Genomic DNA, 25,810 nt, shown 5'->3' on the forward strand with positions numbered 1-25,810 from the left:
TCCCCCCCCCCCTGTTGGCTTGATGGTCCTGTTTACCTTCTAGGTAAATTCCCATTGTCTCTTAATGAACCCTGGAAATACCTTCCAGGTGGTAAAACCACATTCCTTTGTCTAGGACAGGGTAACTTTACCCCTGCTGGCAGACACACTTTGATAAAATAATTTCCAATATATTTGTAATTCTGAATCCGTCCTCTGTACATACACCAGGCAATAATATCAATGATCAGTATGTTATTAGCTCTCTATTGATATCTTACCTGACGTCTTCTAGATTCAGTCTATATGCATCCGAAGAAGTGGGCTGTAGTCCACGAAAGCTTATGCTCTAATAAATTTGTTAGTCTCTAAGGTGCCACAAGTACTCCTGTTCTAGATTCAGGTTATGATATTAGTGACTTGGGATACACTGAATTGGTCAGACCAGCTGAAACTTACTACCAGACATCAGTGAGTCCCTTGCCTTCTTGCATGGGGATGCTGTTAGGGTCACACCCACTTCCTACAAATAACGAGCTGGTAGAAAACAAACTTCAGTTAAAACAATAAGTATAGAAACATCTCATCACTGGCTTTTCTAGACTCTCTATTTGCCTAGTTCTTCTCCTACCTGACTGCTAGCTCCTTCAGAATCTCTGTCTTCCCCCTGCAGCTCTCTGTTGCTGGCAGTCAGTGTTCTAGCCTCAGTCTTCTCCCTCTACACTCTGCTCCTGGTTTCTCTGTGCTGATGACTCTGGAATCTTTCCACTTCTGGTGATCTCTGTTCCTCTGTTCAGCCTCTCATCTGTGACAGTCTTTCTAATATCTCATCCTTGATGTCCCACTATCAATTTAAACTCAACTGAAAAAAGACTGATACATTCCTCATTTACTCAAAAAGAAAAAAAATCTCCCTTCCCCTTCTTTCCTGCACTGCAATCTATAGTTCCATGATCCTCCCTTCATTCCTGCTCACAATCTCAATGGGCGCCTCTCACAATTTGGCTCCTCTTTCTGTGAAAAATATTTTTATCTGCCACCGCTCTGATCATCTCAGTCCCATCCTTGAGCTCCTTCCCTATGCCACATCCAAACTTCTTACCCTCATTTTTTAGACCCTTCAAATTATCCTGCCTAACTTTCCACTCTGGACTCTACTCTTTTCCTTCACACATCCCACGCTCTGCCACATCCACTTGCCTTAATATTCCTTCCATTTCCTTCTACCTCTCCTAAATCTATGCCCTTTTACACACAGCCCCTTAAGTGTGGAATTGCTTGCTCAACTGGAGAACTGGGGAAACCAGTTCTGAGGTGGGTCCACTGTACAATCTCCCTGTAGGTTGTTTCTATAAATAATTCAGACTCTCTACTCCTCCAGTTCAGCAACTCTTGCCTCAGGATGTAAGCAGGAAGACTGCTGGAGAGACAGAGGCAGAAGGCCCTGTCTGAATGTGACCAATTGTGACATAAACATTTTCTAAGCTCATATAGTATGGCTATGCAGGAGACAAAGAAGGAAGCATCTGCAAAATCTTGAATAAAAGATTTATTCCATTTAATGAATAGCCTGCTTAATTCAAGCTGCATTCTCCTGGGAGCTGATTCAAGTATTTCCCGCTGTCAGGAAATTTCTTGTTATTTTGCAGAGAACATTGGTCAATTTCAGGCTCAGCTCAACTGTTTTCAACTGTGGCAGCAGCGTAGGATCTTGAGGGGACAGAAGCTCCTCTGCTTCAGTTTAGGCTTGTGCTGCTTATGGAGGTTCTGGAAATGCTGGAAGAAGTTTGTTTTGTAATTTTTGCTTTTGCCATATACTTCCTCCCTGTTGAAGGCTTGGGATCATTTTTCAGTGGAGATTCTCAGTGCTTCATTTAAGGAGAACAGAGTGTGACAAGCACTCTTAAGGAAGTATGTGCCCTTCACTTAAGAAACTCTCTCTTGACACTGACAATCTAGCCAACTACATGCCTATCTCTAACCTTCCACTTCCAGGCAAAACTATGGAGAAAGTTGTGGTGAGACATGTCTCACCCTATCTAGTTGCCTCAGATCTTGACGCCTTGTTGGTCTGGCTTCACACCTGATTATGGCATTGAGCATGCTATGGTGACTCTGGCTGATGATCTCTTTAGAGGGACTGATAAAGATCAGATGTCCTTGCTGACATTATTAGATCTATAAGCTACGTTTGAAACTATTGATCCTGAAGTGTTGCTGAGTTGCGTGAAGACCTGACAAAGAGTAGACAGGGCTGCTTTGTGGACGCTTCCTTCTTGTCTCTCCAAGAGACCCCCAGAGGGTAACTGCTTTTCTGTCCCAAGGGATCTCTCACATGCAGGTTCCATCTTGTCACCCTCCCTGTATGTTGGCCATTGGAAGGGATATCAAGGAGACATAGGGTGAAGTGTTTTCAATATGCTGATGGCGCTAAGCTTTGTCTCCCCATTTCATCCTTCTCAGAGTGTGGTTAAGTTTGTCTCATTGTATAGTTGTGGTTGGGGCATGGATGACCACAACCTGGTTGAGAGTCATCCCAGAAAAGACTGAGCTGATGTTGGTAGGACAGTGGAATCAACCATAAGATATGTGAAAGGTCACTTTGATTAAGGGTTTGTGTCCTCTGTTTGTCAACTGAGTTTGCAATTTAGAGTTCTTGTTAGACTCCCAGATAATCATAAAGCAACAGTGTGACTGGAGCTCCTTTGGTATAAAGAGAGGGACCTGTGGGAAGGGCGTTCTCCATGAGGCCTATAAACTTTAGAAATCAGTGACCCTCTTGGTTCACAATACCCATATCTGTCAACCTTTAGGGTTGCAGCAAAGATCACATATTTCATCAGGCATTTGGGGAGGATTAAAGTTTGTGGAGTCTGGCCATTGTGTATGGATTGCTATTTTGGGAGAGGAAAGGCTTTGCTGGAATGTTGATGGGGAAATTTCAGTTCCGTGGCCTGACTTCTTTTGTGTGGAGAAAGATTGTTGGTTTGCCACTGCTGTTTTTGTCATAGCTGAAGTGTAGTTTTCATTATTTAGTTATCTGTCAAGGGTACAGAAGCCTGGATTAGGCCTTTTTGTGTTTATGTGTCACAATCAATGCAACAAGAAATAATATGTGTCATGTATAGAATCCACCAACCCACAGAAAGACTGTGCATTAGCTTTCAATAGTCCACAAAGGACTAGAGGGAACCAAATAGAATGGATGGCTTGAAAAAGACTTGACAGTCAACAGCTACATTGACTGCTGGCTGTCCTGGCCAATGAGTGAAGAGTAGAAGATGTATAGTGTGGAATGACACTCCAAATGAATGAAAAGGACCTCAAGGATCTGACTCCCACTGACAGATCTTTTCAAAGACCTCTATGGAAGAGGAGAAAAACAGCTCCCTCAGATATAATATCCGCTGGAACCTATTTCATCAAAGTGAGAACAAGGATACAGTTTGTTGGGAATTTTGTGACACAATGCTTTTTTTCAATCAGAAAATGCTTATTTGTCACAATCTAAACTGATTGTGGGAAAGGGTCAGTTTTGACTCATCTCGCAGTTCAATTTTTAAAAAATTGTTGAAATGTCCATTTTGACATTTTCAAAACAAAAACGTTTTGTTTTTGATTCAAAACAACTTTGTTTTAGTTGAAATTGAAACAAAATGTTTTGAAATTATCAAAATTAAATGTTTCAATTGACCTGATACTATTTTATTTTTGATTATCAGTTCAAGAAAAATTAAGAAAGTTTGACTTTTCAGCATGATTTTTTAAATCTCAACAACTCTTGTGGGATGGAAAAATTGTTTGCTGCCCAGCTCTAAAGAAGACCTCGCTCGCAGGTGAATGATTTGGTGATTCATCCAAGCAGCCTGAATTTGTCCACCATCGATTGATTTCATTTTTTACTAAGAAGGGTATTTGAATAGCCTCAGATCAAAGAGAGTGACACCTTGTCTGTCCCATGTCAGTTGATGTAGGTGAAGCCAATGCAGTTGTCTCACACAATTATTATTGCTGGGATCATGATCCTGTTGGCAAAGAGCATATGGCCCTGATTTCTAGCTAGGTTATGTCTACTTATCTGATTTATCTAGTGTTATAAGGTTCTCACATAGATACTCTGGTGCTGAGCACAGGAGAGACAAAAGTCTCTTCTGAGTAGCTTATGAAGAAAACTAGATCTATTGAAAAATAAATTTTTCATATTGATGTTGAAGCATCATTAATGTTTGCCTTAAGTGTGTCATCTTGGAAAGCATGAACTATTGTTTTTGGGATGACAAGGGAAAGAATCTTTAGACTGTAATAAATCCACTTGCCATCAAGAAGAAACTTTGGATTCTTGGGGTGACCTTATCCAGAATTCCATCACAACAGATTTTTAGCTGTTAACTTATATTTGTTGCTCTCTTTATTAGCTTTGCAATATCCAACTCTGATGGTTGTTTAAGAAATTTGATCTATCCAACTTTCATGAAGCAACAGTAATTTGCTAGCATAAGTACATTTTATAGATTGATCAGAATCCTGTCTGGCTGTGTTATATCTAAATGTCCTCCCAGTTTGTTTATACTTCCATTTCTTTTTTATTTCTCTTTTTGTTTATTTGGAACTTTATTGTTGTACAACGGGGAAACCATATACAAAACCGAATATGCTGTCATTTATTTCTTTTCTACCAGGCAATGGTAAGTGTCATATTGTTGTGTTTCTTTGTATTTTATATGGTGTAATTAGTGATTACATTGATTATGTGCCAGATACTGCCACCTTTACTCATGTTAAGTAGTGACATTCACATAAATAGTCGTCAATTGGATTAGTCACAGAATAAGTTACTACTCCAAGTCAGAGTGGCAGAATATGGCTCTAATTTAGGGCTAGACTGCAGTCCTCACTCACATTGGTGTGCACTCTCTTACCTGAGTAGTCTCATTGAATTCAGTGTCACTATTCATGTGAGTAAATGCACAACAATTTGAGAAAGGGTTCCACAGCCTAGCTTTAAGTAAACAGAAAGGGCCCAATTATTCCTCCTGTGGAAAAATCTGTGGGAGGCAGATAACATGGAGAAAAATCTCTTCAAAATGTTCCTTGTAGAGACTTTTCCCCCTAATAGCTTCTTTGCAGGTAGATACAACAGGCTCAACTACAAACCTCATGGATCATCTGGGATCCCCAAAGCCCTGGCTGGGATGATTTAGTTGGGGTTGGTCCTGCTTTGAGCAGGGGGATGGACTAGTTGATCTCCTGAGGTCTCTTCCAACCCTAATCTTCTATGATTCTCTGACCCTGGGGGATCAGCAGGAAGCATGTGCCCCTATGATAGTTCTGTGTCCTATCCTCCCATCCCATGGCAGCACAGTTCTAGCCATTGAGATTTCCTCAGATGACAGGTGCTCCTAGAAAGCGTCTTAAAAGTGGATCCCCACTGTGTAAAAGGGGGTGGGGAGAGACCTGTGGAAATGTAACACAGCCTATTAAACTTTCATTGTGAGTACCACTGGGCCCAGGTGGCGGAATGATATAGCCTCCCTCTTGCGTCACATCCCTTCCTCAACCCCTCCCCCCACAATCCCCTGAGGAACTCAGATCCACTGAGGGCCTTTTTCATGGTTAGGTATGGAGAAAGGATGCTGCTGTCGAGGGGTCTGAGCCAACTGTCTGTGTAAGAAGGGGAGGGCTGCACACAGAGGTTTCATTCCATCTGTGGATCTCAGAAGCATAACTGGGTCAAATGTTATCTAAAGTGCCTTTCTAGGCCACCCATTGGAGGTGGGCATGTACATAAGAAGTGACCTAATCCACTGAGATGCTGTCAGCCTTGTGAGGCTGAATTCAATAGGAGCTAAGTCATTCAGCACCTCACTGGATACACTCAGTACCTTGCAGGACTTAGTCCTAACACATTCTATGGCTACCTCTACACAGGGATAAAAATCCCAAAGCTGGCCTGGGTCAGCTGACTAAGGCTTGAGGGGCTTGGACTCTGGAACTGCAAAAAATTGCTGTGTAGATGTTTGGGCTGGGGCTGGAGCCCGAGCTCTGGGGCCCTCCACTGTCACAGGGTCCCAGAGCTTGGGCGCCAGTCCCAGCCCAAAAGTCTACTCAGATTTTTTGCTCCACAGTCCGAACCCCTCAAGCTTCAATCTGTGTCCATGCTACAGGTCTTTTATTCCTGTGTAGACATACCCTAACGTGCACACTGTAGCACACTCTAAAACAGTCACTAACCTGCTTGCCTGTGGGTTTAACACAGAAAAAAACAAACTTTAGCTGTTTAAACATTATGTGTCTTGGTTAAATGAAAACCATAAAAGTTCTGCCTTCTCCTTGTTAGACCCACGTTACGTCCCCTGGCCAGAAAAGTGCTGTGCACCCTCAGCTTGACTAACTGTGCTGGGAGTTGCTGGTGCTCAGCACCTTACAGCATTGGACCCTATCAGAGGAAGAAAAACAGTTTGCATTAAGTAATATCTGGGCTCCCATGCATTTGTTGTTACAAATGATGTTACTTTTCAGCAGTATGGCTGCTGCCTACCGGGAGATCAGATATACTTTTGTAATGATAAAGCTGAATGTATAACATAATTGGTGACTTATACTGTGTCTAGGGAGACTGTTTTTCATTGTGGGTCTAGTCCAGCTCCACTGATGTCAATGGAAAGATTCCTGTAGACTTTAATGGGAGTTGGATCAGGCCCCTTATGGACTTTCAAAACACCAGCTAGCCTTATGGGTGCAGTTTTTAAAATAATTACACACAAGCTACAGTTGTGTCTTCAGTGGGTCACACATCCAGATAAAATAAATCTAGCCTTCTTACAGCAGAGTTGGTTTATATATTCATTGCTAGAACTTAGCCATAGCTCAATCAGTTACTGTCTATTGTAATCAATTGTACACATTTCTAGCTGTGCCATCTACATATAGAGACTGCAATATTATGGGACGTTCTATCACAAAAGCTAACAACGAGGAAACAAACAAAATTTGCAGCATATTATTTTATACATAAATTTGCTGAAGCTAGAACAGATCTTATTTAACTAACTTTAATTGTCTTGGCATTGCCTAGACTAAGGCTAAGTTTTAATGAATCACAAAAAAGGCAGATTGTGTTAAAGAACTGATCAAAGAGGAGCTGAATATTCTGACACAAACACAGCAAGTAGTAGGTTATCTACTGGAAAATTTCCAGTATTTATAGCTTAATCCCTAGGTTACAAAATTTAGAGAGACGTTGTTATAAGGGATCCTGGGCCTCCAAATTTTGTAGGTCACCTACTCACTATGGATTTTGATTTTAACACAATTTTTCAATTGCAAATTGATATTCATTTTTTCAAGTTGATATTCAGGTTACATGATCAGATGTAAAAAAGAGTAAATATTGAATGAAAATGGTTGGTGTTTTGTTCTAGTTATTTTCAAAATGATTGAAACAATGGGGTGAATGGAGAGACCAACCATGTTTACTTCGCTGGAAATCCTCTTGCTTTGTTTTTAACTGGACCTTTTAGGTATCTTCAGCTATCTACAGTGTTTTGATACAGGGAGTGTTTGGTGGTATTTCTACACAGGGAGTGCTGCCTAGTGAGACTGGGAGTCAAGACTCTTGAGGTGAAATCCCGTCTCCAGCTAAATCAATGAGAGCTTTGTTATTGACTTCACTGAGGCCAGGATTTCACCCCAGGATTCTATTCCTCACTCTGCCATGGCTTTGCTCTGTGATCCTGGAGAATCACATAACTGTTCTGGGTCTGATTTTACCCATCTCTCAAATAAACACAAAGCTGTTTAATTACTCCTCACAGCACTCTGGGACACAGTAATGTTTGAAAAGTGCTTTGAGATTCTTTGATGAAAAGGTGATACTTATGGGCAGTCTTCTAATATTATTATACTAATACATTCTGTTAATTCTGAAACCCCAAACCAATACCTATAAAGATAATAAATAATAAATACTACGATTACTACTACTACTAATGGCCATCAGATTATTTATTTTGTAATTGTTCTCAGTATTTACTAAATTGTCTACATGTTCAAGATTACTGCACTCTCTAGAAGAAAGCTCCTTTCCTCTGGGGATAAATATTTTTTCCTTTTGTTCTGTCACTGATATTTTCCTATTGCTGTTTTGGTCTCCATTTTTTTGTCTTCTTGGGTTCTCGGTAGTTTTTCTCAAGCCCTCATGAAATACTACTAAGTTTTAGATCGAATATATCTCATACAATATCATTAGGATTCCTTTTGTTTGTTAATCAGACTGAAAACAGGTCACTGTGTTTTGTTGTGGAATGAAATGCCTGAACCAGAAAAACACCAGTGGAAGTAAGGGCACAAAGTATACTAGCTTGATTTTCACATTGCATCATACACATATAATATGTCACTCCCTGATCCTAAACTATAATGCTGTCCTGCTGAATATGCTTAAACAATTCTCTCTGCTGTATTATATGAAGGACTCTGAAGACAGAACATAAAACCATAACCATTTCTTAAAAATTGTTGTGACTACAAAAAGGGATTAGCATTATAAACATCTGTCATAATCAGCAGAGAAATCAAATTTGTTGTCATTTGGAAGTCAAGAATATTAAGACCTAAAATACATAAGGACAAAAAGGGACAAATACTTCCCACTTTTAAAGGGCATGCAGATGATCTAAAGGAAGAAGAACTGCTGTGTTTCCACTGCACAGAGGGTAAGCTGGGGAGAGGCTGAGTAGAGGACTTGCTCTATGTGGGGTATGTCTGAGTAGAGGGACCCATGTTGCAACAGAGCAGATCTACCCTGTGCTCCTCATCATGGCATATGAACTTCTCAATAGTTCTCTCTACAGCTATGCAGACAGGGCTTGAAGCAAGGGAGTGATATGGACATGGCCAATGAGTTTTCAAATACATGAATCCACTGACCAACCCAACTCCCACTCCTGCATGAAGTTATTGAGCACAGTTGCCACTACTACAGCATCCACATTTGTGAAATGGCTGCACTGCTGCTCTAGCCAGTGTGTGGAGGGTTACCCTCCATAAAAAACATTTATTTGGCTTGGTGGAAATTTCCAGGATTTGGCCTTAAGTGTAAAATAATCCAATATAATGTTTGATAGTCATTATCCTCTGCTCTGTTCTTGTATGCTGCTTACTTCTACGGTTAAAGATCTGACAGAATTTCTTAGCCCCACTTTCTTATATTAGGAAGATTAGTTAGATTTGTAAAATGTTCTGAACACATTTAACACACTACATAAATATGAAGTATTATTACCAGGTGTTCAGGCTGCTATATTACAGACACATTAAATCCTATTGGTATGAATCTATGTGCACAAATATTTTTGTACCCATTTTTAAACCATTGTGTGACTGAGTGGCAAAAAATATCTTATATGTCTGTTCCCCCACAATTATAACCTTTGCAAGTTGCTGATTATTATTAGTGTTTTGCCATTTCTGAATAAATTAAAACAGCAGACTTACAAAACGAACTACGTAGTAGGGACTGAGTAACTAGGATTACATTTACCACCTTACTTATGTTCAATTTAATGGGGCTACTAATGGAGTAAGATATTATGCGATGGGCTAGATCCCCAGTTGAGATAGTTGGCATAGAACATTGGTTCGACAACCATTTACAGTAGCTGAATATCTGGCCCAGTGTGAGTAAAGACGGCAGATCTAGCCTGTAATGATTTTGCAATAATGTGAATTTTGCACTGGATGAGGAGTTCATAATTTCAGAAAGTGATGTCAACAGAGTAATATAAACACTAGGCAATGACCATGCAATTTGTCATTCATTATACCTTTTCCCTCATGGAAGTACTCTAATGTTTTTATTGGTCGGAAACAAAGCAAGAAATACAGGGACTTCTTGGTAAGCCTTCTTGCTTCAAGCCTGCTGTGTGCCTAGGAATGCGTGACAAAGCATCAGCCCACTCCTGTCTCTTTTCTAGACACAAACTGCTCGGAGACCTTCTTCTGGGCAAACGCCTTGTGCAATGTATTTACAGTGCTCTCCCCACCACCTTTACAAACATGTGCAGCTCTGTATTTATAAGCATGCAATCCTTAGCTCATTCAGCCCAGGAGTGGGGGAAACAGGTCTTCAGGAAAAACTTCCTAACTGTAAGAACAATAGGAAAAGGAAAAGGAAAAGACACCTCAGGAGGTGGTGGAAGCTCCTTCACTGGAGGTTCTCAAAAGGAGGCTGGATAGCCATCTGTCTTGGATGGCTTAGACACAACAAATCCTGCATCGAGGCAGAGATGTTAAACTAGATGATCCTTGCAGTCTTTTCTAATCCTATGATCCTAGGATTCCCCCTGAGAGCTCTCTCCTGGCGCTGCCTCTCAAAAGCTTGCCTGTCTCTCTCTCTCTTTCCCCATACCACTTCCTTCCTATGTCTTTTCTACTTTCTGAGCTAATTAGCTTTTGGGGCTCTCCGCAGCCTATCCCAATCTATCTGTTAGGCACAGTTTGGCCCCCCAGATTTACTCCAGGGCAATTTAATTGCTGATTCAGTGATCAGAGTGCTGGTACAGCTGTCTTTGTCCAGCACCCTGTCACAGAATGCCAGAACAGGTTATATGTCAAAACATCCTGTGCTTTGAGATTCCCTGATAAGAGCCCTCTGAGCTGCAATACCTAGGCATGACGGCACTGAGTTAAGGATATCGTGCAGCCTTCATCCATAATTTCTGTAGTTTAGCTGCTTTGTCTCAGACTCCTTAATGTTATTTTACTGACACTATTCAGTGATAAACAGAGCTTTTGCTATAGCCTAGGCTAGACCTATTTATAAAGTGTGGCACTGACTTTGCCCGTTTTATCATGTTTCCTTTTAAAAAAAAATTAAAAATGAGTCTTACACAAAATGACAAATATTTCTCTGTCAGAGATACAACCATATTCTATTTTCCTAAAGCCAAATGAAAGTGAAGGCCTGCACAGAATCATATCAAATAACGATCCAAAGGGAGGGGGAATATTCAGTAAGTTTCATAGCAGTATCAACGGTTTCATAACGGATCAACAATTTTTCTTTAAACAGAGTGGGCCAGTTTTTCTGGTCTGCTCCACACTTTTTTGCTCTGACCAGGTGACACCAAAGAAGTGGGGACTGCACATAAATCCCCAGCTGGACATACCGCTGGCATGACGGAGGCTCAGTGGGCACAGAGCTGGTATAGTTGACTCTTGTTCTTCCCTCCCCACAGCTGTCCCCTAGCATAGGGGGCAAGTCCAGGGTGGGAAGAGGTGTATTATTGACGAGGAGTGGCCAGAGCACACAGTGCTCCTGCTAACCCCAGTTTGGATAATCCTTTGGGGACCAGTTCCAGCGGCACAAGTTAGAATGGCCCCCAGGCTGGTCTCATCTGTGCCAGGACTAAGGCTGAGATATTGTCCCCCTACCCTGCTGCGATCACCAAAAACAGCACAGCAAAGAATCAGGCCCAGTGAAAGTTTCGCCTTCATTTTTCAACATTTTACAGGAATTGAGAAAAAATGCCCAGGTGTATGGGCATTAGAGGCCCCTGGACTGTCCAATATAGAATAGTTATAATACACCAGGCAGCATTAAGACATTTCTCTCCTGATTCCCCTCTTAGTGACTGCCTACTACTACTACTAATTCCCAGACAAAAAAAAAATTACATTTCCATAGAGTTACAGTTAAGAGTATGTCTTAGTAACTTAAGGATAAAAAAAACATTACGGGGATGTTGTCATCATCCAAAAGACAAGCATTACAAACCCAGGAACTGCATAATCAAGGTTATACTTAAAAGAAATCCAGACCTAGTAAGGTGAGAAATGCACAAACAAACTTAACTCTGCCTTGTAGTGGTGTCATGCAATAACCATACAATTATGATTAAGCTATTGTAGTGTTTGTGGTCTCAGATTAGATTAAACTGATTTTTAGACATATTAGAGTTTTTCATATGTTTTCCCCTTCCTGTTATCACAAGAGGGCAGAGTTAAGGTTGTCTAGGTACCATAACTGTGCATTTCTTAACTTAACATGTTTAGATTTCTTTTAAGTGTAACCTTAATTATGTAGTTCCTGGATTTGTAATGCTTGGTTTGGGGAAGATTACAAAAGGCCCATAATGTTTTTTACCTGTTCGCTTCTGATACATACTCTCAACTTTAACTCCATCTTAACATTGACTTTTTTTGTATGGGCAGTTTCTTATTTTTAAGAAATTATTAAAAATTTCATATATGAAAACTAAACAGGAAACCCAAAGAGAATGCTCAGAAAGAACCCATGTCCTGAGACTCAATGTTGGTGCAGTTTAACAGTTTACCCTGGACTCCTGCCCCATTTACCACCCCATCAGTGCTGCCTCTGTGTACAGAGGAGCTGAGATTGCAGTACCATAGGAAGCTGTTCAAGTTATGATGCCCAATCTAGCATACAGACATTACATCTTTAAAGAACAGTGACAGCTGAACCAAGTAAGCTACCAGTGAGAACTCCTGACACATGCATCCAGTCTCCCGCATACTGATGACTAATTACAACCAATAGAATTGCTCCATGCAAATTTACTGCAGAGGAAGGGCGATGATTGGTTGAGTTACCTCTAGAGTCACAACGACCCTCCCTTAAGAGTTACCTGAGCTGTTGACCTGCACCTGTTTGCAGCCTATATATTCATAAGTTATTAACAGTTGCATCTAATTGTTATCTTAATTGCAATTTAATTTCCTCAAATAAAGCTTATGAATAAGCTTTCAATTAATTTTAACAATATGGAAAGTGCCTATGTTATTTCATTATTAAGATAATTCAGCAGAAAGAAAAGATTGACATGAGATGTGAAATTTCTTAAAGGACCTAGTTTTTAATTAATTTTAACTCAACCTAATTAACAGAATTATTTGTAAATTCTCAGAAAATTCATTCTGCACGCAAAGAGTAAACACTGTAAATACGGGGAGGATATGTTGTATTGTTCATATGAAAAAGAAGTTGAGTCCTTGCTTTAATTATTAAAAAGACCTCTACCTTAACTATGGTTTCTTAACTACACCTCCATAATAACTAATATTGTTTCATTGGGTACACTTTTATAACACTTACAAGTATTTCCACATTTTTCACATTCAAAGATCTCTGCAAAGTAGATAAATGACAAGGCCCTATTTGCTTGTTATAGAAGTGGGGAGAGGCTAATGTTAGATGATTGTAGAGGAAGCACTGAATTTTTTTCAAGCCACCATATTTACCTCGAAGAAAAGTTTACATATAGATGCTATTGCTGAAGTGGTAGGCCATACTTGTGTCTAGCTGGCTTTACTTTCAGATCAGCTGGTATCTTTTCTCCTATGTCTTAGAGTGCAGTTTGCTTTAATCTCCTTTTCAGCTCTTGGGAGAGGAGTATTCCAGCATCCTGCATCAATGTTTTATTTGTTATGGAGGGACCTCCATTCAGATGAATTTCTGCTATACTACCTTACGCCTCATCCATGTTGTTTCTGCCGACAGTCATGTTCCAGTGTCATGTGGACCCTGCTACTGGCAGCCTGACAGCGCTTTTCCAATATTGTAGCAGTAGGTCATGATGTCCCTGTTCCTCTACAGTTCCTGAGAGATAAATTGAAGCACCCCTACTTGTGATCCTATGGCAAGATTGGCAACCATTTTCCTAAACAAGCATGATCAACTCTAATGCTCTTTATGCATGATCCTCACTCAAGTCCTACTCTCTGGTAGAAGCAATTCAGTCACAGGGCCTTCACTGTTATCTTGCTTTTGGTAAGAGAGTTCTATCATACTTTTCAAACAATGCACATTACACACAATGAACCTTAAGGCAATCAGCAACAAAGCCGTGGTCCTATATAGCTTGTATGTCACATTTAGATTAGTTTTTAAGAAAAACCAAACCAAACTAAACCAAAAACAATAGTTTGAGAACAATGCACTGCCCCCGTCCCAAGGCTCCCTGGAACCAGATGGCTCAGATAACAGGAATAGGATAGGGATTTTTTACCAGGATGTCAGGTCTAAATTTGGTCTAATCATTAGTGAAGGAAAGTTATTACCATCGAATGACTGCTCAGTAGACTTTATGAACTGAGTTGATGATTTCAAGCAATTTCTGTGTGTCCATCTCTCTTTCTCACACATACAAAATCAAGCCCTCATCACTGCAATTCTTATTTGTAGTCTCAGCAGCAAGACCAAAGATTGGCAGAGTGGGAGACTGAATTGCCTTTGCATCCATAAGGACAGGACACTGCTAGGCTCTAGTGCTGTCAACCCAGCATCTTTTATAAACACAACAATCACTTAATGTATATTTTAAGTACACTTTTTCCATTTCTGCTGCTCAGAAGCATCTTACTTCTCAGGGCTGGGACTGTGTCTTCCTGTTATACACACAGACACAGAGAGCGAGAGAGAGAGAGAGAGAGATGGTGCCTTGCACATTTGGGTGCTGATGAAATTCAAATAAATAATTATTAGCAATAATAATATCTTAGGTAACAATGTTTCTTACAAACCTCAAACAATGGATTATTCCCATTCATTTGCTTAAATAGGTGCCAATTTTTCATGATGACACTAATTATGTATCTTATAATGTGGCTGATGACACTAGCTTCCATTGATGTGAATGGGAATTAACTTCCTTTTAAAAACTTGTAAAAATAGACAGCACATATGCATTCATTTTGCAGAGTTATTTATTATTTATCTATAAAACCTATCAACTAATAAATCTGCCTACTTATATTTTCCAGCTTTTAAAAAAAATAATGCAATCTATTATTGCATTTGAGATTTCATCCATTTTGCCCAACACTTGATAAACTAAACAAAAAGCAAGGTTTATGTATGTATGTATTGGTAAATATAATTATATGCATCCCAGCTGCAAAGTTGATGACAGGTTAGCCCAAATCCGTGGCCATGCGTAAAATAAGGATCCCCTCTCAATACTGGAAACCCTAACACATAGTTATGCCAGTTCTAACCTCATTATAATGGAGTGCTCAGATAGTATGGTGATGAGCGCTCTGGAAATAAACTAGATAAGCTAGAGCTTGTTAGTTTTCTTCATATTCTAGCGAGCTCATTGGTGATAAAGGTAAGAACTCATGTTTTTTAATCCCGGATTTAAAATCAAATCCCTCAAAAACAACCTCGAATGGAAAGGAACCATTCCTGACAGGGTCTTCCTGCACTCTCTCTTCCTTAGGAAGCTGGGCATCTGTACAGTGTCTGTCCTGTGTCAGAGAAAGTCCTCGCCAGTGGCTAAGGGCGGTGGGCTTGATCTCCTTTGCCAAAGCGTTGGCTTGTGAGCGCCTCTTTGCTGAGCGCGCTGCGCTGTTCGTAACTTGGTGCCGGCCAGGAAGGATCCGCTATTGCTAGCGCTAGCAGCCACTAACCAGCCTCCTGCTTTCCGAGCCTCATTCTAAACCATCTGTAATCGCCTGCTTTCCCCCATAGGCTCTGTCCTTCCTCCAGCCTCCGACATTTACACACACACACACACACACACACGGAGAAGAATCCGGCCAAGCCCCAGCTCCCTGCTGATGCCGCAGAATAATGAGGGGGGAGGATGGATGGGTGACATGAAAGGCTATGGAGAGAGTGTAAAGAAAATCCATAACTCATCAGAATAATGAACGGCAAGGATAGTGCCTGTGAGCCACCTCTCAGTTTGCCCTGCACCGAAGCAGCTCCTATAGACTTAGTGGGGGCCTCGTCCTTGTATTAAGCCCCCCCTTCCTCCGGCCAGCACTCTGCACCGTGTTACATGCCTCTGTTCAGGTCTTACAGGGAATCACTTCCATTTCCAAGGCACCTAGACAAACGGTGTGTGTGGTTTCTAAAAGGCCACGGTCTCCGATTGTTTCAAATCAGTCCAAAATGCAAGGGTGTATTGCTCCCACTCTCCTGCCCAGCAGAGAACCTGCCTCAAGGGAGCCAGAGGAGAAGGTCAAGAGGAAAGGTACGACCCCCCCCCCACCCTTTCACATCTGCAAACGGACATTTCCCGATATCCCCCCTCCCTTCCCCCACTATGGTAGGAACCCCCCTCCCCCGCCTGGATTGATCAGGATTCCTTGATGCAGCTGATGCACAGCAGCAGCATCGCTCCACAGAGCCACAGCCCAGGAGCCAATATCTGGGGAGTCCAGCGAAGCCACCGCCAAGCCCCGCGCTCCCTTTCCCCACCCCTTTGTGCATCACTGGAGAGGAGCGACACTCGCTCGGACCCCACCTTGCAGCTCAGCCCCCGGGCCACCGCGGCTGCCGCCCCCCCCCCCCCCCGCTACACACACTCACGTCCCCCGTGTGAGTGCATTGGCAGTTGTACTCCCTCTCCACCCCCCTCCTCTCCCCACCCCTCGGTCTCTCTATTCCAGGCACCAGGATAAAGCAGACATGTTGGTGCCATTTAACAAGGTTCAGGTTCAAAATAATAATAATAATTTTTTTAAAAAAACCAAAGCGGTCTGGCTTACCCACCCCCGCCTGGCTGCGTGTGCTTGGCACTGAGCGATCCCGGGGAAGGGCTCGTGCAGCTGGTCCCTAGCGGAGCTGGTTTGCTGCCATCCGCCCAACTTCAGCACCCAGCCGGCAGGGAGAGAGAGGGAGGGAGAAGGGAGGCAGGGAGCGAGCGCACATGCGCCCTGCCACTCGCGCTGGACCCAGCTGAGCAGCTGGAGTTTCCCCGCTTCTCCCCGGCGTGACTCACTCCCAGTCCCCTGCCTCCGCTTCCTCCCCGGGGAGCTTGCCCGGAGCAGGCTGGCGGAGAGCAAGGGGCCAGGCGAAGAGCCCCGAGGAGGGAGTGGTCCAGAGAGGATGCACGGGAAGGGGAGAACCGGTGCTATTGGTCCCCTAGGGCTCTGGGAATGAGTCTCCAGCCAAACATGGCTGCTTTGGAGAGGGAGACTCGATCTCTGGCGATGGGTTTTTAAATCACCTGGCTCTGGGGAGGAGTGAGTTGGGGCTGTGTGCCAGTGGGGCGCTGGCCACCTCACTCATTCCAGCTGTGCTTTGTATGGAGAGCAGGGGCAGCTTCGGACAGGCGCCACCATAAAAAATATTACCTCAGCCACCTTGTGTCTCATGGATAAATACAGAGGGGAAAGATAACAGCTTGCTCTACCCGGACCCTTCTTGTTTTTGTACCTTAACCTCCAAACTGGACTAGCCAAAGAGACAAAAGGTCGAGCTGCTCCTACTGCACACACAGAAAAGACCACCCAGACCCTGATGCAGCCCAATGCAAGTGACACACAAAAAAACACTTGCATAACTTTTGAATTCCATGCCACCCAAGTTCTAATGCCTCAGTGGACCACCAGTGGTGGGGGTGTTCCAAGTGCAACAACAAAACCAACACCATGATTCACCTCATGGAACAGTGATACAAAAATCTGGATCCTGCCAACTTTTTTGCCAAACTTCCAAATTCCACTGCCTAAACAGAGGATACATTTAGTCACTTTTGCTGCACCTTACAAAATCCCACCCCTGATGTGTTCCAGTGCAATAGCCCCGCTATAGCTCAGATCTGACATCTAGATCCTACTGAATCTTGTCACAAATCCAGAAATCCTAACGTTAAAATTGAAAATAATTGTTCTTTCTACTAGCCAACCAAAACAAGCTGCCCCCCAACACATCATGGTATAAGGAAGGAAGGTGTAATACCTTTAAAGGAAGGTGTAATACCTTTAATTTGGCAGCTGTATCCTGCTAATTTTTGGTTGCATATCTCTCACTTCCCCCCACCCTTTCCCCCAGTTTTAATGTCTATGCAGCTTTTCTGAGTCCACCAGATAACCTAGATCCCAAAGTATTGTGGTGGAACAGCACTACAAATACTGGACCGATCTTAACACAATTGAAATAAAGGGAAGGTAAGCAGCCCAGGAGGACTAGCCTCACAACAGCATAAGCATCAAACACTTTATTTTCTTTTAAAATAAAAAAACCTGACTATAGCCAAATTACAGATTAAATCTACAGCTATAGTAATCATATGCCCCTGTCCCTGAATTCTGGGAAGAGGCACTTTAAGCTCCTAATGATGAGGGCTGAAGTCAACCAGAGTCAATGCTCAGCACCTCTAAAATCAGGCCATTTAGATGCCTAAACAAGGATGCAGGCACCTAACTTTATATATTTAAGTTTGACAATTTTGGCCTACATTAAAACAAACAAAGTACCCAAAGGAGCAGAAAAACTGACAAGTGAAGTGTCACAGGTACTGCGTGTGCTCCAAATCCAACTGCAATGGTCAGAAGGAAGGAAGGAAGGGGCAGGTGAAGCCACACCCTTTTTATACCTTAAGATCCATGACTGAGGGGGTGGAACAAGAGTCACTGCTTCTGGGAAGAGGATGAGTTTGTGCATTGGGATTTGCTTATTTTTAAGAGTGTGGATCCATATGGGCAACTCAGGAAGGAGAAGATAACAGCTTTACTACTCAAAATAAGTGCAGGTGATGGGAGAGTGAAGAGGAGGTTTATTAGAATATGTATTTTCCTATGACAACATCTACTCATTTCTCACTAATCCCATGTTTAGGGAACTTTAGCTGAGTATATTCTTCGGAATACAAGTACCAACAGACTTTTGTCAATTGTGGATTCTTTCTCCTCCACCATGAAGTCCCTTGAATAGAGAATGGGGATTTTATAGTGACCTACTTATTTGTTGTTTTGACCTTTATATATGTCTCTCTCTATATATATATTGCATATTTTAGGAGGGAAATGTAAGTTTCATTATGTTTTGGGAGTCAATAGGATTGATAGTACTAGTGAGTGGCAAAGGATGATGGGACAGTGGGAACTGTCAGCATTCCATATTTGTTCATATTCAGGATTCTTAATGTGAGAGTTTGTGAAGCTGTATAATTTTCATAAAGAAAGTAATATTGTTTTGGGGGTGTTTGCTGGATTCCAGCAATGTTCAACTGTAACTCCTTTTAAATAAAGCTTTTTGTTTTTAGATCTTCCTATATTTTTGAATGATCAACACAATTTTAAGGCTTCATTTTAGGAAAGCATCCTGTTTAGGAGAAACTCTTAAGCATATGCCTAACATTGAAGTTAAGCATATCAAGATACATGTTGATAAATTGGAGAGGGTTCAGAAACAGTCACAAGAGTAATTAACAGATTAGAAAACATACCTTATAGTGATAGCCTCAATGAGCTCAATCTATTTAGTTTAACAAACAGAAGGCTAAGGGATGACTTGATTACAATCTAGAAGTACTTACATGGGAAACAAATACTTAATAATGGGTATAACATGATCCAATGGCAGGAAGTTGAAGCTAAACAAATTCAGACTGGAACTAAGATGTAAATTTTTAACAGTGAGAGTAATTAACCATTGGAATAATACCATCTACTAGCCAAAGGATTCAAAAAGAGCGGTGGTAATTACAGAACTACCAGTATATACTTACTGTAAACTTCTTGCTAAACATTGGTAGCTGGCATCTCAAGAAGTTGCCAGTGGCCTATTTACATCCTGACACTGGTTGCAAGGATTAGGGGTATTTTTTCCTGTCAGTTTTATACTGCTTCCCATAACCAGAGTATGTGAGCACCTATCTTGTAAAATCAGTAGCAATTGTGGTTTCTCTAGTGGACTTTGTGGGATTTCTGGCAATTCTCCCTTTATGGCATAAAAAATCTGCTTGGGATAGGAATTAGATTTTTAAAAAATCTGTATTAATCTGCTGGTTTGTTTCAGGATTTTTTCTTAGTTGGGTGGAATTTTTGGAGTAGAAAGGGTTGTCAGTGAGGGGATCTTCATTCTTGGCCATTTTCTAAAGAAGGTCACACTCTGGATTATTCACTTAATTTCCTCTGGAAGCCTGGGCAGGTTGTTTCTGGATCAAATAGCTTTCCCCACTGAGGTTTAAATAATGTACATGCTCTGTCACCAGTGTGAGAATCCATTATTGTTTCATCCCTAATTACTTTTAAAGATAACTGGACAAATACTATTGTCTAGGGTGACCAGACAGCAAGTGTGAAAAATCGGGACAGGGGCTGGCGGGGCTAATAGGAGCCAATATAAGAAAAAAGACCCCAAAATCCAGACTCTCCCTATAAAATTGGGACATCTGGTCACCCTACTAATGTCATTACTCAAAACTCATTAAGGTTTTGTCTGAGTAAGAATTGAGTAAAAAATGAATAAGGATTTCAGAGTTAGGCCCAAGTATACTCAGGAAATACCTAAAGCACATGCCTACCTTTAAGGTAATAGTGCTGATGGAATATACTTAGACTTCTGCAAGGCATTTGACTTGGTATGCATGACATGTTGATTAAAAAACTAGAGCAATATACAGCTAACATGGCTTACATTAAAAGTGGCTAACTAATAGGGAATCATCACTGAGTGGGTGTGTTTCTAGTGGGGTCCTGCAGGGATCCCTTCTTGGGTCTACTCTGTTCAACATTTTTATCAGTGCCTGGAAGAAAATGTAAAATCATCACTGATAAAGTTTGCAGATGACACAAAGATCAGGGAAGTGGCAAATAATAAAAAGAGGATAGGTCACTGATACAGAGTGATCTGGATTGCTTGGTAAACTGGACAGAAGAAAACAATATGCATTTCAATATAGCCAAATATAAACAACAACGAATGCAGGCCATACTTATAGGACTGGAGATTCTATCCTGGGAAGCTGTGACTGAAAAAGCATTGGGGGTCAGGGTGGATAATCAGCTGAACATGAGCTTCTAGTGTGATGCTGTGGCCAAATGGTCTAATGAGATCTTGGATGTATAAACAGAAGAATACCGACTGGGGTAGAAAGGTTATATTACCTCGGTATCTGGGGCATGTGCAACCTCTGTGGGAATACTGCGTCCAGTTCTGGTGTCCAGAATACAAGAAGGATGTTAATACATTGGAGACGGTTCAGAGCAGAGCCATGAGAATGATTAAAGGATTAGAAAACATGCCTTATTGTGATAGAGTGAAGGAGCTCAATAGATTAACAAAGAGAAGGTTGGGGGGGAGGGTCATTTGATTACAGTTTATAAGTGTATTAACTACATGGGGAACAAATATTTGATGATGAGCTCTTCAGTCTATCAGGCAAAAGTGTAAAAAAACCCAGTGGCTGGAAGTTGACACTAGACAAATTCAGAATGGAAATAAGGCACAAGTTTTTTCACAGTGAGGGTAATTATCCATTGGAACAAGTTTATCAAAGTTTGTGGTGAATTCTCCATCACTGGCAATTTTAATAACAAGCTTAGCTGTTTTTCTACAAGATGTGCTCTAGTTCAAACAGGAATTAATTCAGGAACGTTCTATGGCCTGTGTTATATAGAATATCACACTCGATGTTCGCAATGGCCTTCTGACCTTATAATATATGAAAGTGCTTAACTCCCGTTGAAGTCAATGGGATTTAAGCACATGCTTAAAGGATTTTTCTGAAGAGGGGTAGACTTAAAGCACATGCTTTGATGTTTTTATGATTAGGGGTCAGTCACAGGATAGCTGGCCCCTGAGGATGGTCAGACTCTCAGCCTTCCTGTGACAGGCTCTGCCAAAGGGAATGTGTCAGCCCAGATCCTTCCGAGGATAAATGATTGCCTAAGGAGCTGGGCAGTAATTAATTAGTTAAGGAACACCTCGGCCTTATACAGGGTTATGTGTGCTTAGGCAAGAGAGAACACAGGAGAGGAAGAGCCTGGGGAAAGAACTCCTCAGGGGAGCTGGCTAGGAAGCTGCTCCCAGTGGGGTCTCCCTAGAGAACCGAGGCTCTTGGGGAAAGGAACTGTCCCTAGAAAGAGGAAGTTCCCAAGGGGAGGGCTTCTCAGGGGGAGCCTGGTGAAGGGGGTTCACCAGGAAAGAAAACAAAGGAAGAAAGTTCCTAGGTGGGAGAGGCGCTGAAAGGAAGGAGCTCTGAATGTCAAATCTCAGGGGAGCCTGGCCCCATGGAAGGGCTTCACCAGGCAGCAGCAGAAGCCCCAGCTCAGAGGACTTATATTCCTTCTGAGGAAGGGTTGTTGCAGTTTGATCTCTGTGGGGACCTTGTCCCAAGAGGAGAGACCCTTTCCCAGGTGATAAGAAGCCCTGGCTCCAGAAGAGGATATTGGCTCAAGACGGCCTCACTAATAAGGGACCTGGACATAAGTCAAGTTGATGGACTACGGTTAACTCAGCCCCTTTCCCCTCCAGCGAGGATACTGTAGTGGAAGCCTGTTTGTGTAATGTTCCACCTTTGGGTTAAATAAACTATACCCCTGAAGGGGCATGTTCAGTATAAGTAAGCCTCATTAGACGTATTGAAAGCCCACCGGGGGAAACTGAGGCAGGGATGTACTTGCAGTAAACCTTTACACCAGGTCTGGCCAAACTGTAGCTCGTGAACCATGTGCAGCTCTTTTACAGTTCAAGTGCGGCTCCTGGAGACCCCCACAGATCCCCCCATTCTCCGCTTACAAGACAGGGCAGTGGGGAGCTCAGAGCTTTTGCCCTGCAGGGGTGGTGAGACTAGGGGCTTCTGCCCTGCAGGGAGGGGGGGTCTAAGGGCTTTAGTCCAGTGTGGGGGCACCGGGGCAGAAGCCCTCCACCCTGGCAGGCGCCACCCCATGGGGCAGGTTGTGCATGTCTTGCAGGTCTCGAACTTCTGAAGATTATTGTGTGCGGCTCAGAGGGTCAGTAACTTTGGCCACTCCTGCTTTACACACACAGTTTTACTTCTACTTTGGCCTAGTCTTCACTTACCGGCTGGTCCGGCGGCACGCCATCGATGTTCTGGTTAAGACGCGATAAATCGATCCCGGATCGATCCCGGAAGTGCTCACAGTCGGCGCCGGTACTCCAGCTCGCCGAGAGGAGTACGCGGCGTCGACGGGGGGAGACTTCCGGCCGCGTCTGGACCGCGGTAAGTTCGGACTAAGGTACTTCGAATTCAGCTACGTTATTAACATAGCTGAATTTGCGTACCTTAGTCCGAAGTCCGGACTAAGTGGGGACCAGGCCTTAGTTTTAGGTGTTCATGTTCCCAATGGACTTTATTAAACTGAAGTTATGGTTGTGAGTACAAACTGGTAATTCACTGGGGAGGAACCTCAGAAGAACATGGTAGTGACAACCCCCCCACCCCACCCCCCAAAAAAACCAACAACCCACCAACATGAAAAAACTCAGAAAATTCAGAGTTAAGATTAAACTTAAAAGAAACCAAAATATATGAAGACAGAGAATACAAGAGAAAAAACGTGACTGGACCACCTCTAAAAAACAAGCATATATTTCATTTGAAGTCTTGTAGATGGAGTAAAGCAAGTAATTTTATTTCATCTAAGGGTGATATATCAACCATGAGAACAGAACTTGAATGAAAATGAAGAGCCTAAGATGATGAGACAAATCTAATTTCATATCCAGTAACTAACTTCAGCCCATTCCTCCCCCCCGCAATTATTTCCCACAATATAGGTTGCCCTTTTGCCAGGTGCTGTCAGCAGCAACAAGGGCCAGGTTCAAATAGTGAGGGGTCCTTCTTGAACAAGTGCCACTGGCTTGAGCCCCCACCTGGAATTTCTGGGATCATTAAATACCTTCCCTGAATACCCCCAAAAGGCAATACTTCCCTGTCCACAATCACTGAGTCTGCATATGGAACAAGGAGAATTTTACTAGGGGAAAAGACAACATAGCATTACTTTGAGGAAAAAGTAGCAACTATATCTGTATGAATGATAAATAAATACTCCCCCAGGGTACCTTTGGCAGCTGTTCATTAATTCTGTTCCTCACCTATTGGCATGATCATTCATGTGTCCCTTTACCATGTCACCTCCCCGTGTGCTAAACCCTACTCAAGTTTGGGGTCAGTGGTAGTGTGGTCCCAGAGTCCCGAGGTGTACATGGGCAGCAGGCCTGTCTCCAGTCTATTGTTAATTGCTGCTTTGACCTGTCTTGAGGCTCCACCACCCAACTCCGGTTCAGTGATTTCAGCTTTATGTAAAAAGCAACAGAGTCCTGTGGCACCTTTAAGACTAACAGATGTATTGGAGCATAAGCTTTCGTGGGTGAATGCCCACTTCGTCGGATGTCATGCATTCATCCATGAAAGCTTATGCTCCAATACATCTGTTAGTCTTAAAGGTGCCACAGGACTCTCTGTTGCTTTTTACAGATCCAGACTAACACGGCTACCCCTCTGATACTTGACAGCTTTATGTAGAGGTTAGAGAACATGCATGTAGGGGGTGGGGTTTACTCACCAGAGTCACCTCTTTCTGCTGGGTTTCAGTAAAGAGTCCTCTTCAGACTATACCTTTTTTGAGGACCTGCTTCTGTCTCATTGCCTGTGTCTTCCCACAGCACAGGATCCTTAATGGATGGGAACCAGGATCATTGGCACACTTGGCAGACTCCTTGCCACTGAAGATGAATCCCATTGCTGTAAAATAGAAGTTTTCTTCCCCTCACTCTTGTTCAGTTCCATTACCCGACCAATTCTGAATCTGCATACTCTTTTAGTGACTCCCAAATGAGTCAGCGGAAGAATGCTGGGTCGAAAGCTTATACTTTGAAGCTCTGCCTGTAGCTATACTTCTCCCTATTCACCAATAGATGGGAGCAGAGAGCTCCCTACCTTCTCTAGAGCTTCAGGAGACAGGGCTTTCCTATATGAATTAGAACTGGTTAAATCAAAGAAAAATAGCTCAGCTGTTTGGTCTGCCCATGTTCGTTATTCACTATCTGAGAACATTTGTGCACATGGGTTTTCTTTGCACAAGTATTTGGAGAACAGTTCTGTCTGCAAAAAATTCTATTTGCACGTGAACAAGGGTATTCATAGCAAACAAGAGTATTCTCTATTTGATACTCACTATTTAATATTTGCCATTTGTTACTAATGAATGCCTCTTCTTAAAAACGTTTATCTAATCAGAGTAGAAACAAAACCATGTGACTTTGCTAACTATTCACATAGCCCAAATAAAAATAGAACTCAGTGTGAATGGACACCCCACTAGGCTAACATTTGTCCTCTTAAACAATTCATCAAATATTTGTGAGTAACCAATACATCTGCAGGGTGCCTAGTCAAATAATTAATAAATGGGAAAAGAGGGTACATTCTTTGGCTATTTTATTTGAAACAAATAACCTGTCTACCTTTACAATAAATATAATATTTTAAAAGAAATTATGATATTTTAAATGTTTGTCAATATACATGTGATTAAAAACAACTGGAACTTTAAAAATTCTGAGGGGTTTTCAACCACTATTAGAGTCAGTTATTTAGTTGGCCATTAGCAGCTTTTTATGATGAATTGTCTGTCTGGAAAAAGATAATCAGTTGTCCTGATGTCAGATCAATAGATTATGTTGTTATGATGTAAGAACAATTGATTATGGACACAGTTCAGGTTGACGAGCTCAACATTTGCATTTCCAAAAACTAGTATTTTCTATTTTAAAATATTATTCTAATAAAAGACATTAAAACGAAACCCATCAGTCCTTCCAAAGCAAGAACTCAGCAGACTTAAAACAGAGCTCCTGAAGTGGGCAATAGACAACAAACATTGCAGATGTGAATGTGGTGCTCTCCTGCTGCTGTCTATGCCAGATTTACTCTTGTGAGAGGCATACAAATGGAAGTAATTTTCATTCTCTGAGCACTTGAGACAGAATTCTTGTCAATTTCAGTCCCCTGGCATCTCACAGAAGTGGAGCTGAGAGGAAAAGGGGACCGATATGTCATGACATACATGGTTGCATCATATTCAAGCACAGTTCCACCTCTCCAAC

At 42.1% G+C, this 25,810-nt stretch overlaps 1 protein-coding gene across 3 annotated transcripts in view; it reads right to left on the reverse strand.

Moving 5' to 3' along the window:
* Positions 1-16,624, reverse strand: part of RGS17 (regulator of G protein signaling 17) — a 78,528-nt gene extending 61,904 nt beyond the window's left edge. For 2 of the 3 annotated variants that reach the window (XM_065588846.1, XM_008177591.4), the window contains exon 1: positions 16,495-16,624. The gene's annotated coding sequence lies outside the window, so the exon portion shown is untranslated. The remainder of the gene's footprint in view (positions 1-16,494) is intronic. The other variant, XM_005301419.5, reaches the window with a different exon arrangement.
* Between the last annotated feature and the right edge of the window lie 9,186 nt (positions 16,625-25,810).

This window comes from Chrysemys picta, chromosome 3 (assembly GCF_011386835.1).
Source record: "Chrysemys picta bellii isolate R12L10 chromosome 3, ASM1138683v2, whole genome shotgun sequence".
Lineage (NCBI taxonomy): Eukaryota > Metazoa > Chordata > Testudines > Emydidae > Chrysemys > Chrysemys picta.